Source organism: Oncorhynchus mykiss, chromosome 14 (genome assembly GCF_057628025.1).
Source record: "Oncorhynchus mykiss isolate SJ-2025 chromosome 14, ASM5762802v1, whole genome shotgun sequence".
Classification (NCBI taxonomy): Eukaryota; Metazoa; Chordata; class Actinopteri; order Salmoniformes; family Salmonidae; genus Oncorhynchus; species Oncorhynchus mykiss.
In genome coordinates, this window is record NC_143035.1 from 39,552,501 (window position 1) to 39,566,064 (window position 13,564).

Here is a 13,564-nt window from a genome sequence, read left to right on the forward strand (position 1 = left end):
TAAGGTAACTGAGCTAAATGACTACTGCCCCGTAGCACTCACTTCCGTCATCATGAAGTGCTTTGAGAGACTAGTCAAGGACCATATCACCTCCACCCTACCTGAAACCCTAGACCCACTCCAATTTGCTTACCGCCCAAATAGGTCCACAGACGATGCAATCTCAACCACACTGCACACTGCCCTAACCCATCTGGACAAGAGGAATACCTATGTGAGAATGCTGTTCATCGACTACAGCTCGGCATTTAACACCATAGTACCCTCCAAACTCGTCATCAAGCTCGAGACCCTGGGTCTCGACCCCGCCCTGTGCAACTGGGTACTGGACTTCCTGATGGGCCGCCCCCAGGTGGTTAGGGTAGGTAACAACATCTCCACCTCGCTGATGCTCAACACTGGGGCCCCACAAGGGTGCGTTCTGAGCCCCTCCTGTACTCCCTGTTCACGACTACGTGGCCATGCACGCCTCCAACTCAGTCATCAAGTTTGCGAAGGTAGGCTTGATTACCAACAACGTCGAGACGGCCTACAGGGAGGAGGTGAGGGCCCTCGGAGTGTGGTGTCAGGAAAATAACCTCACACTCAACGTCAACAAAACAAAGGAGATGATTGTGGACTTCAGGAAACAGCAGAGGGAGCAGCCCCCTATCCACATCAACGGGACAGTAGTGGAGAGGGTGGAACGTTTTAAGTTCCTCGGCGTACACATCACAGACAAACTGAATTGGTCCACCCACACAGACAGCGTCGTGAAGAAGGCACAGCAGCGCCTCTTCAACCTCAGGAGGCTGAAGGAATTCGGCTTGACACCAAAAGCACTCACAAACTTCTACAGATGCACAATCGAGAGCATCCTGTCGGGCTGTATCACTGCCTGGTACAGCAACTGCTCCGCCTACAACCGTAAGGCTCTCCAGAGGGTAGTGAGGTCTGCACAACGCATCACCGGGGGCAAACTACCTGCCCTCCAGGACACCTACACCACCCGATGTTACAGAAAGGCCATAAAGATCATCAAGGACATCAACCACCCGAGCCACTGCCTGTTCACCCCGTTAGCATCCAGAAGGCGAGGTCAGTACAGGTGCATCAAAGCTGGGACCGAGAGACTGAAAAACAGCTTCTATCTCAAGGCCATCAGACTGTTAAACAGCCATCACTAACATTGAGTGGCTGCTGCCAACACACTGACTCAACTCCAGCCACTTTAATAATGGGAATTGATGGGAATTGATGGAAATTGATGTAAAATATATCACTAGCCACTTTAAACAATGCTACTTAATATAATGTTTCCATACCCTACATTACTCATCTCATACGTATATGTATATACTGTACTCTATATCATCTACTGCATCTTTATGTAATACATGTATCACTAGCCACTTTTTATGGACCCAGAAATACTGACAATAATCACGAGCAAAACAAAAAGATACAGTGCCTTCAGAAAGTATTCAGACCCCTTGACTTTTTCCACATTTTGTTACGTTACAGCCTTATTCTAATATGGATTCAATAAATACAAATCCTCAGCAATCTACACACAACACCCCATAATAATGACAAAACAAACACAGGTTTACATAATTGTTTGCAAAAAATAATAGTAAAAAAACAGAAATATCTTATTTACAAATTACTTATTTACTTATTTAAACAATCTGAAATACCTTTACATCAGTGTTCAGACCATTTCCTATGAGCTCAGGTGCATCCTGTTTCCATTGATCATCCTTCATGTTTCTACAGCTTGATTGGAGTCCACCTGTGATAAATTTAATTGATAGGACCTGATTGATAAAAGCACACACCTGTCTATGTACGGTCCCACATTTGACATTGCATGTCAGAGCAAAAAACCAAGCCATGAGGTCAAAGGAATTGTCCGTATGGCTCCGAGACAGGATTGTGTTGAGGCACAGATCTGGGGAAGGGCACCAAAATGTTTCTGCAGTATTGAAGGTCCCCAAGAACACAGTGGTCTCCATCATTCTGAAATGGGGGAAGTTTGGAACCACCAAGACTCTTCCTAGAGCTGGCTGTCCGGACAAAACTGACCAAACGGTGGAAAAGGGCCCTGGTCAGGGAGGTGACCAAGAACTCAGTGGTCACTGACAGATTTCTAGAGTTCGTCTGCAGAAATGGGAGAACATTACAGAAGGACCACCATCTCAGCAGCACTCCACCAATCAGGCCTTTATTGTAGAGTGGCCAGACAAAAGCCACTCCTCAGTAAAAGGCACAGCCTGCTTGGAGTTTGTCAAAAAGGCACCTAAAGACTCTCAGACCGTGATAAACAAGATTCTCTGGTCTGATCAAACCAAGATTGAACTCGGTGGCCTGAATGCCAACCGTCATATCTGGAGGAAACCAGGCACCATCCCTACGATGAAGCACGGTGGTGGCAGCATCATGTCTGGAGGACACCTGGCACCATCCCTACGGTGAAGCATGAAGGCAGCCGTGGGGATGTTTTTCAGCGGCAGGGACTGGGAGACTAGTCAGGATTGAAGCAAACATGAGCAGAGCAAAGTACAGAGTGATGCTTGATGAAAACCTGCTCCAGAGCGCTCAGGACCTCAGACTGGGGCGAAGGTTTACCTTCCAACAGGACAACGACCCTAAGCACACAACCAAGACAATGTAGTAGTGGCTTCAGGACAAGTCTCTAAATGTCCATGAGTGGCCCAGCCAGAGCCCGGACATGAATTTGATCTAACATCTCTGGAGACACCTGAAAACAGCTGTACAGCGACGCTCCCCATCCAACCTGACAGAGCTTGAGAGGATCTGCAGAGAAGAATGGGAGAAAGTCCCCAAATACAGGTGTGCCAAGCTTGTAGCGTCATACCCAAGAAGACTCAATGCTGTAATCACTGCCAAAGGTGGTTCAACAAAGTACTGAGTAAAGGTGTCTGAATACTTATGGAAATGTTGTTTGCTTTTTATAAATTAGCAAACATTTTGAAAAAAACTGTTTTTGCTTTGCCATTATGGGGTATTGTGTGTAGATTAATTAATTTTAGAACAAGGCTGTAATTTAACAACATTTGGAAGAAGTCAATGGGTCTGAATAGTTTCTGACTGCACTGTAATTACTTGGAAATAATTAAGAAATAGAATAAACTAGAATGCTTTTTGGCCCTAAACAGAGAGTACACAGTGGCAGAATACCTGACCACTGTGACTGACCCAAAATTAAGGAAAGCTTTGACTATGTACAGACTTAGTGAGCATAGCCTTGCTATTGAGAGAGGCCTCCGTAGACAGACCTGGCTCTCAAGAGAAGACAAGCTATGTGCACACTGCCCACAAAATGAGGTGGAAACTGAGCTGCACTTCCTAACCTCCTGTCCAACGTATGACCACATTAGACACACATATTGTATTTCCTTCAGATTACTCCTCTTCCTCTCTCCTCCTCCTCCTCCATCCTTCTCCTCCTCCATCCTCCTCCTCCTCCTCCTCCTCTTCCTCTCTCCTCCTCCTCCTCCATCCTTCTCCTCCTCCATCCTCCTCCTCCTCCTCCTCCTCCTCCTCTTCCTCTCTCCTCCTCCTCCTCCATCCTTCTCCTCCTCCATCCTTCTCCTCCTCCATCCTCCTCCTCCTCCTCCTCCTCTTCCTCTCTCCTCCTCCTCCTCCATCCTTCTCCTCCTCCATCCTTCTCCTCCTCCATCCTCCTCCTCCATCCTCCTCCTCCTCCTCCTCCTCTTCCTCTCTCCTCCTCCTCCTCCATCCTTCTCCTCCTCCATCCTCCTCCTCCTCCTCCTCCTCCTCTTCCTCTCTCCTCCTCCTCCTCCATCCTTCTCCTCCTCCATCCTCCTCCTCCTCCTCCTCCTCTTCCTCTCTCCTCCTCCTCCTCCATCCTTCTCCTCCTCCATCCTCCTCCTCCTCCTCCTCCATCTTCCAGTTGTACATGTGTGGATTCACGTCACCATGGTTACCATTAGTCTAGTCATCCTCACCACCGCCTCTTGTTGTGGGATGACTGGGGAGCGTGTGCCAAATGGCAGCCTGTCCTTTTCAAGACCAGAGTCCTATGGGGCGCCTCAAAAGTAATACATTTGGGACTAAGCCTGACTATTGTTTTAATCTACAGAGGTAAATGTGTTCTTAATAAACACCTGCCCGATGCCAAGTCACCCATCTCTGTTTGCATCCGAAATGTTTGTGCACTACCCAGGGTAATAGTACGTCATTTGGGACTCGTGCTATCCGGAGGAGCGATGTCACCGATATATCCATCTAACGAAAACAATGTCTCCTTCCTTCTGTTGGAGCTTGTTGTCTTTCTCTGTGGGCGTCACTGGAACCAACCAAACGCGTCCTGTGTTTCAGCGACGGCTCACAGTACACAGCATCTACTAAAATCACAACACATTTACCGCATGCCGATGAACACTGACGTCCGATTGATCGCCGTACGGGAAAAACTTCCGTCATGTCCTCTCACGGGTGGCACGCACGCACGCACACACACACACACACACACACACGTTTTACATCCCTGCTCTCAAACGTCTTAAACCCGTCTGTCACACAATATCATGTGTTGTAACATGTCATTTAAGAACAATATAGGTACATATAGCACTAACATCATGTACTGCAGTATATCACCCGTGTATAAACATATATTACTGCAGTATATCACCTGTGTATAAACATCATGTACTGCAGTATATCACCCATGTATAAACATTATGTACTGCAGTATATCACCCATGTATAAACATATATTACTGCAGTATATCACCCATATATAAACATATATTGCTGCAGTATATCACCCATGTATAACATTATGTACTGCAGTATATCACCCATGCATAAACATATATTACTGCAGTATATCACCCGTGTATAAACATATATTACTGCAGTATATCACCTGTGTATAAACATATATTACTGCAGTATATCACCTGTGTATAAACATCATGTACTGCAGTATATCACCCGTGTATAAACATATATTACTGCAGTATATCACCTGTGTATAAACATCATGTACTGCAGTATATCACCTGTGTATAAACATCATGTACTGCAGTATATCACCCATGTATAAACATTATGTACTGCAGTATATCACCCATGTATAAACATATATTACTGCAGTATATCACCCATATATAAACATATATTACTGCAGTATATCACCCATGTATAACATTATGTACTGCAGTATATCACCCATGCATAAACATATATTACTGCAGTATATCACCCATGTATAAACATATATTACTGCAGTATATCACCCGTGTATAAACATATATTACTGCAGTATATCACCCATGTAAACCATTATGTACTGCAGTATATCACCCATGTATAACATTATGTACTGCAGTATATCACCCATGTATAAACATATATTACAGCAGTATATCACCTGTGCATAAACATATTGTACTGCAGTATATCACCCATGTATAAACATCATGTACTGCAGTATATCACCCATGTATAAACATCATGTACTGCAGTATATCACCCATGTATAAACATCATGTACTGCAGTATATCACCCATGTATAAACATCATGTACTGCAGTATATCACCCATGTATAAACATCATGTACAGCAGTATATCACCTGTGTATAAACATCATGTACAGCAGTATATCTCCTGTGTATAAACATCATGTACTGCAGTATATCACCTGTGTATAAACATCATGTACTGCAGTATTTCACCTGTGTATAAACATCATGTACTGCAATATATCACCTGTGTATAACCACATGTACTGCAGGACATCACCCGTGTATAAACATAATGTACAGTTCCTGTTGGACCCTGGGAAGTAGCAGGTTGTACAGTATGAACCACTGAACCCCTCCACAGTAAGACATCACAGAGCTGTTTGTGTTTGTGTGTGTGTGTGTGTGCAGTAAGGCATCACAGAGCCTACCTAGAGGGTGAGCACTGCATGGCTGACCTCAGTATATGGTCTCTCTGCAACGTTCTGAGAGGATCTCTGATGGAGTCTAACCTAGTGGACTGAAAGAAGACATCTCGGAGACATTTACCTCAGGATACATCCAGGAGACATTTACCTCAGGATACATCCAGGAAACATCTACCTCGGGAGACATCCAGGACACATCTACCTCAGGAGACATCCAGGAAACATCTACCTCAGGATACATCCAGGACACATCTACCTCAGGATACATCTACCTCAGGATACATCCAGGACACATTTACCTCAGGTGACATAAGGGAAACATCTACCTCAAGATACATCCAGGAGACATCTACCTCAGGATACATCCAATATACATCTACCTCGGGAGACATCCAGGAGACATCTAACTCAGGATACATCCAAGAGACATCTACCTCAGGATACATCCAGGAGACATCTACCTCGGGAGACATCCAGGACACATCTACCTCAGGATACATCCAGGACACATCTACCTCAGGATACATTTCGGATACATCTACCTCAGGATACATCCAGGACACATCTACCTCAGGATACATCTACCTCAGGATACATCCAGGACACATCTACCTCGGGATACATCTACCTCGGGATACATCTAGGACACATCTACCTCGGGATACATCTACCTCGGGATACATCCAGGACACATCTACCTCAGGATACATCTCAGATACATCTACCTCAGGATACATCCAGGACACATCTACCTCAGGATACATCTACCTCAGGATACATCCAGGACACATCTACCTCAGGACACATCTACCTCAGGATACATCCAGGCCACATCTACCTCAGGACACATCTACCTCAGGAGACATCCAGGACACATCTACCTCAGGATACATCTACCTCAGGAGACATCCAGGACACACCTACCTTGGGAGACATCCAGGAGACATCTACCTCAGGACACATCCAAGATACATCTACCTCAGGAGACATCCAGGACACATCTACCTCGGGAGAGTCTTCTCACAAATACGTCTGTAGCATCCGAACGGTTTGGCCGACACATTAATATGACCCCTCTATGGAAAGGTGAGACTCTCATGGACAAGTCGGTTGTCATGCTCAAGCCTCACAAGACTAGTCTGAAAAATGAATAGATGGAAGTAGTTTGGTACCTATAAAAAAAAAGTGGTTAAATATGGGTCAAAAAAATATACAGAATTTCCTTATTTTTCCTATATATCTCAGATGTAGGACAGACCCTTTATAACAAACTTTTTATTGTATTTCTGTTTTTCAAGTACGAATCTGTTATTTATTACATTCTATGGGCTAATAGCAGTAACGTCAAATTCAATATTTCATTAAATAATTGTTTAATATCCATATTCATCTCAAGCACCACTCCAACATCAACATATGTAAAAATGTCACGCTTCCTATGTTTTGTAGTAAAAAGGATAGAGGAAGATGTGTTTCCAATGACGTCATCAGTGTGCGCCGCGATTTTAACCAATTGTCAGGAGGCATTGCCCACTAATTGGTCGATGACGTCATTGTAAACACTTCTCTTCCTCTATCTGTTTTTACCTACAAAACATAGAAACACACCATTTTCACACGTGTTGATGTCGGAGTGGTGCTGGAGACGATGAACATGAAATGTCCCTTTAAGGATTATGTGTTGTAATAGGATATTATGGGCTTTTTACAGTTTTTTTTTGATTGCTTAAGCACAATTTTCAAAACAGGGCCCGTGTTTTCAAAACACTACACACAATTAGCACAACCACACACCCAATTAGCAAAACACTACACACAATTAGCACAACCACACACCCAATTAGCAAAACACTACACACAATTAGCACAACCACACACCCAATTAGCAAAACACTACACACAATTAGCACCACCAACACACACCCAATTAGCAAAACACTACAGATCCTTTGCAAAATTAAACACTCTTGTAAAAACTATACACTTCTTTTTAAAAACCACACTTTGTTACCATATGAAACACACACGTTTCACATTACTATACTCTGTTGACACGAGTTACACTCTGCTGTGATAAACCTAAAACACTTGTAGCACTTCTACTTCCCTATGACTAGAGTAGGCTACTATCAACAAAGTACAAATATAATGTAAATTCACCAAACACTACACAAGACCAATGTTGTAGACTGAAGAAACTGATTTATTTCTCAACACGCCCAAAATGTTGACATGGAGATTCATAATACTGTAACCAAACGTCACTTTACATATTGTAAGTTCAAAAAAATAAATAAAAAATAACTAGACATCGTCTCGTCGCCGAGCTGGATCTGACCAGAGAATTTCATCAACATCGCAGGCAATGTTGTCATTAGCAAGACACCTTGGAAAGAAACGTCTTGAATGACGAATCCATCCTTGCATTGCTGCTCCCTCCATCTGGTCACAGGCCTCCTCCATGGCTTGGATGAGGGGTACCTCAGCCTGGAGACGGAGATCATATACCTTCCACCGCCATGCCGAGAAAAAAAGATTCTATAGGGTTGAGGAATGGAGAGTATGGTGGAAGATATAGGAGGGTGAAATGTGGATGTTGCTGAAACCAGTTCTGAACCAGAGCAGAGCGGTGGAAAGACACATTGTCCCAGACAACAATGTATAGCATATGATCGATTTGATTTGCTGCTGTTGTGCAATTGGTCCAAGAATGTAAGTATGAGTGCTGTGTTGTAAGGGCCCATATGGGCATGGCGGTGGAGGACCCCATTCTGTGTAATGGCTGCACGTTGCCCTGGGACATTGACTATAGCCCTGTGGCCAATGAGGTTTCTTTCCCCTCATTCGTGTACTCGTCAGGTTGAACCCAGCCTCATCTACGTAAATGAACTCATGCTGGATCTCCTCTCCATCCATTCGTAAAACTCTCTGAAAAACAGTGTCAGGCAAAATTGTGTAGTTCAGTGTAGATCTAGTATACATTTTACAGTACAGTAAAAGATTGTGAGACAGTATGCAAGATCACACTGCTAAAGTGAATACAAACCACTGCACAATCATGCCGCAGTCGTTTCACCCTTTCGGAATTGCGCTCGAAAGGCACTCGATAAATTTGCTTCATTTGAATATGTTTTTTTTTTAGGATGTGTGCCAGTGTTGATGTTGAGACCTGATGGATATCGTTGAAAATGGCGTGGTTATTGACAATGTTAGCTTGGAGCTGCTTGAGTGTTATGGCATTGTTGGCCAAAACCATGTTTACTATCTCCCTCTCTTGCTGTTCTGTGAACATAGGAGGCCTTCCCCCTTGTCGTCCCTGACCCTCAATCCTATGTAGAAAAAAAAACAGTGTACAATAGTACAGTAATTTCACAGGAAAAGGTAACAGAAGTGCTGATAGTGCAGAGAATACAGTACCGTAAGCAGTTACTGAAACCGTGCAGATGTTTTTGATATGATGATATTTTAACAATACCTATTTTCCAGTCGAAATGTTCTCATCACACTTGCCACTGTATATCGGCTTAGATTTGGCTCCCTCAGCGTCAGGCCGTGGTTGAAAACGTGGTCAACCAGTGTTGCGCGGATCTCATTTGTCAGATTCGGCCCTCTATGAGCACCTTCTTGTCTTCCTCTTCCTCTTCCTCCTCGTTCTCCTCCTCGTCCTCGTTCTCCTCCTCGTCGTCGTCGTCCTCCTCCTCCTCCTCCTCCTCGTCTTACTCTTTCTCTGACTCTTTCCATTGTGCTTGAAGACCGATGAACTCACCTGCTGCTTTTTATAGTGCTTATACACCTGATTGGTGTGTCTACAATTAATCAAACGAGTGTTTGCACACCTGATGACTGCGTTGAACCAATTGGTTGGACGGTGTGGTAATTTGACAGTCAGTGCTTTGGTATTGCAAGGACGTGACTTCATGATAGATGTTTGTGTGTAATGTATGTTAAGTGTGTTTAGTGTTATGCAAATCACTGTGTGTATAGTTTTGCAACAAGTGTGAGGTTGACAATGTGCTTATAGTTGTGCAGATATGGGCTGATGTTTTGATTCTTGAGTCTAAGGTTTTGATAATAGTGTACTACTTTTAATTTTAGTGTGTAAGCAATCAAAAAAAAACTGTAATAAGGGCCTGCATCCCAAATAGCACCCTATACCCTATATAGTGCACCATTGTATTTTTTTTATTTTTTATACCAGGGCTATGGACAAAAGTAGTGCACTAGGAAAAAATAGGGATCCATTTTAGGACGGAGCCTAGTACTCATGTGGGGAGCAACAGTCTGATTCTATGACGTATTCCATTTAAGGTAATCTTTGTCAGGAAAAGGCTGTTATTGTTTAACCAGCATGACCCCATTATTATTAGACCCGTTTCATGCCCGTAGGACTAAGTAAGTTAGTAAGAGAGCTGTTCGGCAGCGTTCTACACTACACACTACAGACAGCAGAACAAAAAGGGTTATATGGGGTTAAGTGGTTTCTTGGAGGCTACTCTGAAGAGGGTTAGAGTTTGTCTGTTTTCGTTTGCTGCTCCAGTGATATTTTGGGCACAAGTGTTCTCTTAGGATTGGGCACACTGCTGAACACTCTTGTTAGTTCCAGTGAGTTGTTTCTTCCTGCTTGGATTCAGGAAACAGACCGTGCAATCCAGATGACCATCCAACCAACAGGTTCTCCTCTCCGAGTCTCCGATAGTGAAGGAGAGAGTGCTAGATGGAGTTTAACCAAGGACGAAGAGAGAGAACAGTTTTATTCCAGGACATTTAGTTACAGGTACACAGTGTTTGAGTGTTTCTCCTCCAAAGTGTTGCTCTATTTGACTACATAATACACCTGCTTTGAGGAAAATGATTCCATGAAAAACCTGTTTCACAGCAATTGTGTAACATGTAGTGTTTCTCCTCTCCTTTTTTAAATGAATGCATAACGTCACTTTTTTTCTCATCTTTTATTCATTGAGTGTAAATGTTTTCTTCTGTTGCCGTGCAGAAGTTTCACCTGAAACGTCTGGGAGCACGACGATTACTCAGGTGGCAACTATCGCCTTCTCAACCACAGTGGCAGCTTCCATCTCCACGCCTGCCTCTGACAGAGTAAAGCACAACAAGACAAAGTATTATCATGTTTCATTAGTGCCTGGATGGATTCGTGTTTGTTAGTGGACTGTGATGCCAGGTTGCTTTCTTGGAATAGCTGTGTATTGTAGAATGGCTGAATGTTCTGGAATCACAGGCTGTTCAAGAATGTCTGGCTGTTTTTAGAATGTCGGAATGTTCTAGAATGTCTGAATGTTGTAGAATATCTGGGTGTTCAAGAATGTCTGGCTGTTTTTAGAATGTCTGAATGTTCTAGAATGTCTGGATGTTGTAGAATGTCTGGGTGTTTTGAATGTCGGGATGATCTAGAATGTTTGGGTGTTCAAGAATGTCTTGATGTTCTAGAATGTCTTAATGTTCTGGAATGTCTGGGTGTTCTAGAATGTCTGGATGATCTAGAATGTCTGGGTGTTCAAGAATGTCTGGGTGTTGTAGAATGCCTGGATGTTCTAGAATGTCTGGGTGTTCTAGAAAGTCTTGATGTTCTAGAATGTCTGGTCCTTTTAGAATGTCTGGGTGTTCTAGAATGTATGGGTCATCTAAAATGTCTTTGTTCTAGAATGTCTGGGTAATCTAGAATGCCTGGGTGTTCTGTCTAGAATGTCTGTCTTCTAGAATGTCTGAGTGTTCTTTCTAGAATGTCTGGATGCTCTCTCTATAATATCTGGGTGTTCTATCTAGAATATCTGGGTGTTCTATCGAGAATGTCTGGTTGTTCTATCTAGAATGTCTGGGTGTTCTTTGTAGAATGTCTGGGTGTTCTATCTAGAATGTCTGCGTGTTCTTTCTAGAATGTCTGGGTGTTCTATCTAGCATATCTGGGTGTTCTATCTAGAATGTCTGGGTGTTCTAGAATGTCTGGGTGTTCTTTATAGAATATCTGAATCTTCTAGAATGTCTGGATATTCTGGAACAGCACTATTTTTGTAACAAATTAATTTGATACAACAGTTCAGTTTGTTCAGTTTAAATAAATACATGAACTTCTAATGGCGGACTAGACCATGATGTTGAGAGAGAGTTATCTTCAACCCCCCCAAAATTCTGTTGATGTAACGATGATGTAATCATATTAGATAATAGCCTTCAGAAAGACTTTTAAGTTAAACCAAGAGTCACCTAACTGAAACAGCAGTCTATGGACAACAGTCAATAACAAGCTGTTGTCGATATTTCTTTCTTTGCCATGTTCTGATTGGGGTCAATAATTTGCTCGTTTAAACATTTCTAAAACCTTTCATCAGGCAGATGCTTTAGACGATTTTACTTAATTAATGAATGAATCCTGCCAACTATAGAACTGTCAACCAATGAACCGCCACTAATTAGATTCTGATTAAAACAGTTTGGACAGAGTCATGCCTGTAGAAACAGTAGATACTGTATATGCAGCATCCATCCCATGGGCCTCCAAACTTCAGTGTGCGTGTGTGTGTGTGTGTGTGTGTGTGTGTGTGAGTGTGTGTGAGTGCGTGCGTACGTGTTATGTATGTGTGTGTGTGTGTGTGTGTGGACCTCTAAACGTTAGTTTCTCAGCCAGTCCAGTCCAGTCACCCTCAGAGAGACTCCATTATGTTCTCAGCAGAGTATTGATCCTGTGTGAAGCGTACTGTATCAACACACAACCAGGACATCAGGATGATCTGGAGAGAAATGTCCTCACGGGCCCTTTAAACAGGTCAAAGGATGCATCTTGGTCCCAATTGGCACCCTATTCCCTATGTAGTGCTCTAATTTTAACCAGGGCTCATAGGGTTCTGGTTCAAAGTAGTGCGCTACGTAGGTAATAGGGTGCTGCTTGGGACACAACCATACAGTAGCAACGCTACAGCAAACCGCAACCACACAGGACTGACTTAGTCAATGATCTCTGACAGTTATGCAGATGAGGTAGGTGTTGATGACGATGTAGCTGACCTATCACAGGATGCAGTGGTTCAGAGTCAGGAGGAGGGAGAGGTAGAGTAGGGAGAGGTAGAGGAGGAGAGGTAGAGGAGGAGAGGTAGAGGGGAAGGTAGAGGAGGAGAGGTAGAGGAGGAGAGGGGAGAGGTAGAGGAGGAGAGAGGAGAGGTAGAGGAGGGGAGAGGTGGAGGAGAGGGGAGAGGTAGAGGAGGAGAGGGGAGAGGTAGAGGAGGAGATGAAAAGGTAGAGGAGGAGAGGGGAGGGGGGAGAGGAGGAGAGGTAGAGGAGGAGAGGGGAGAGGTAGAGGAGGAGAGGAAAAGGTAGAGGAGGAGAGGGGAGAGGAGGAGAGGTAGAGGAGGAGAGGGGAGAGGAGGAGAGGGGAGAGGGAGAGGGGAGAGGTGGAGAGGGAGAGGGGAGAGGAGGAGAGGTAGAGGGGAGAGGAGGAGAGGGGAGAGGTAGAGGAGGAGAGGGGAGAGGTGGAGGAGAGGGGAGAGGTAGAGGAGAGGGGAGAGGGAGAGGTAGAGGGGAGAGGTAGAGGAGGAGAGGGGAGAGGTAGAGGAGGAGAGGGGAGAGGTAGAGGAGAGGGAGAGGTAGAGGAGGAGAGGTAGTGGAGAGGTAGAGGAGGAGAGGGGAGAGG

At 44.1% G+C, this 13,564-nt stretch overlaps 1 long non-coding RNA gene across 1 annotated transcript; it reads left to right on the forward strand.

The window, feature by feature from the left end:
• Nucleotides 1-10,327: 10,327 nt before the first annotated feature.
• On the forward strand, nt 10,328-12,012 carry LOC149978365 (uncharacterized). The gene is made up of 2 exons (XR_016486172.1): nt 10,328-10,702; nt 10,919-12,012. It is a non-coding gene; the product is annotated as an uncharacterized LOC149978365 (long non-coding RNA).
• Nucleotides 12,013-13,564: the final 1,552 nt, after the last annotated feature.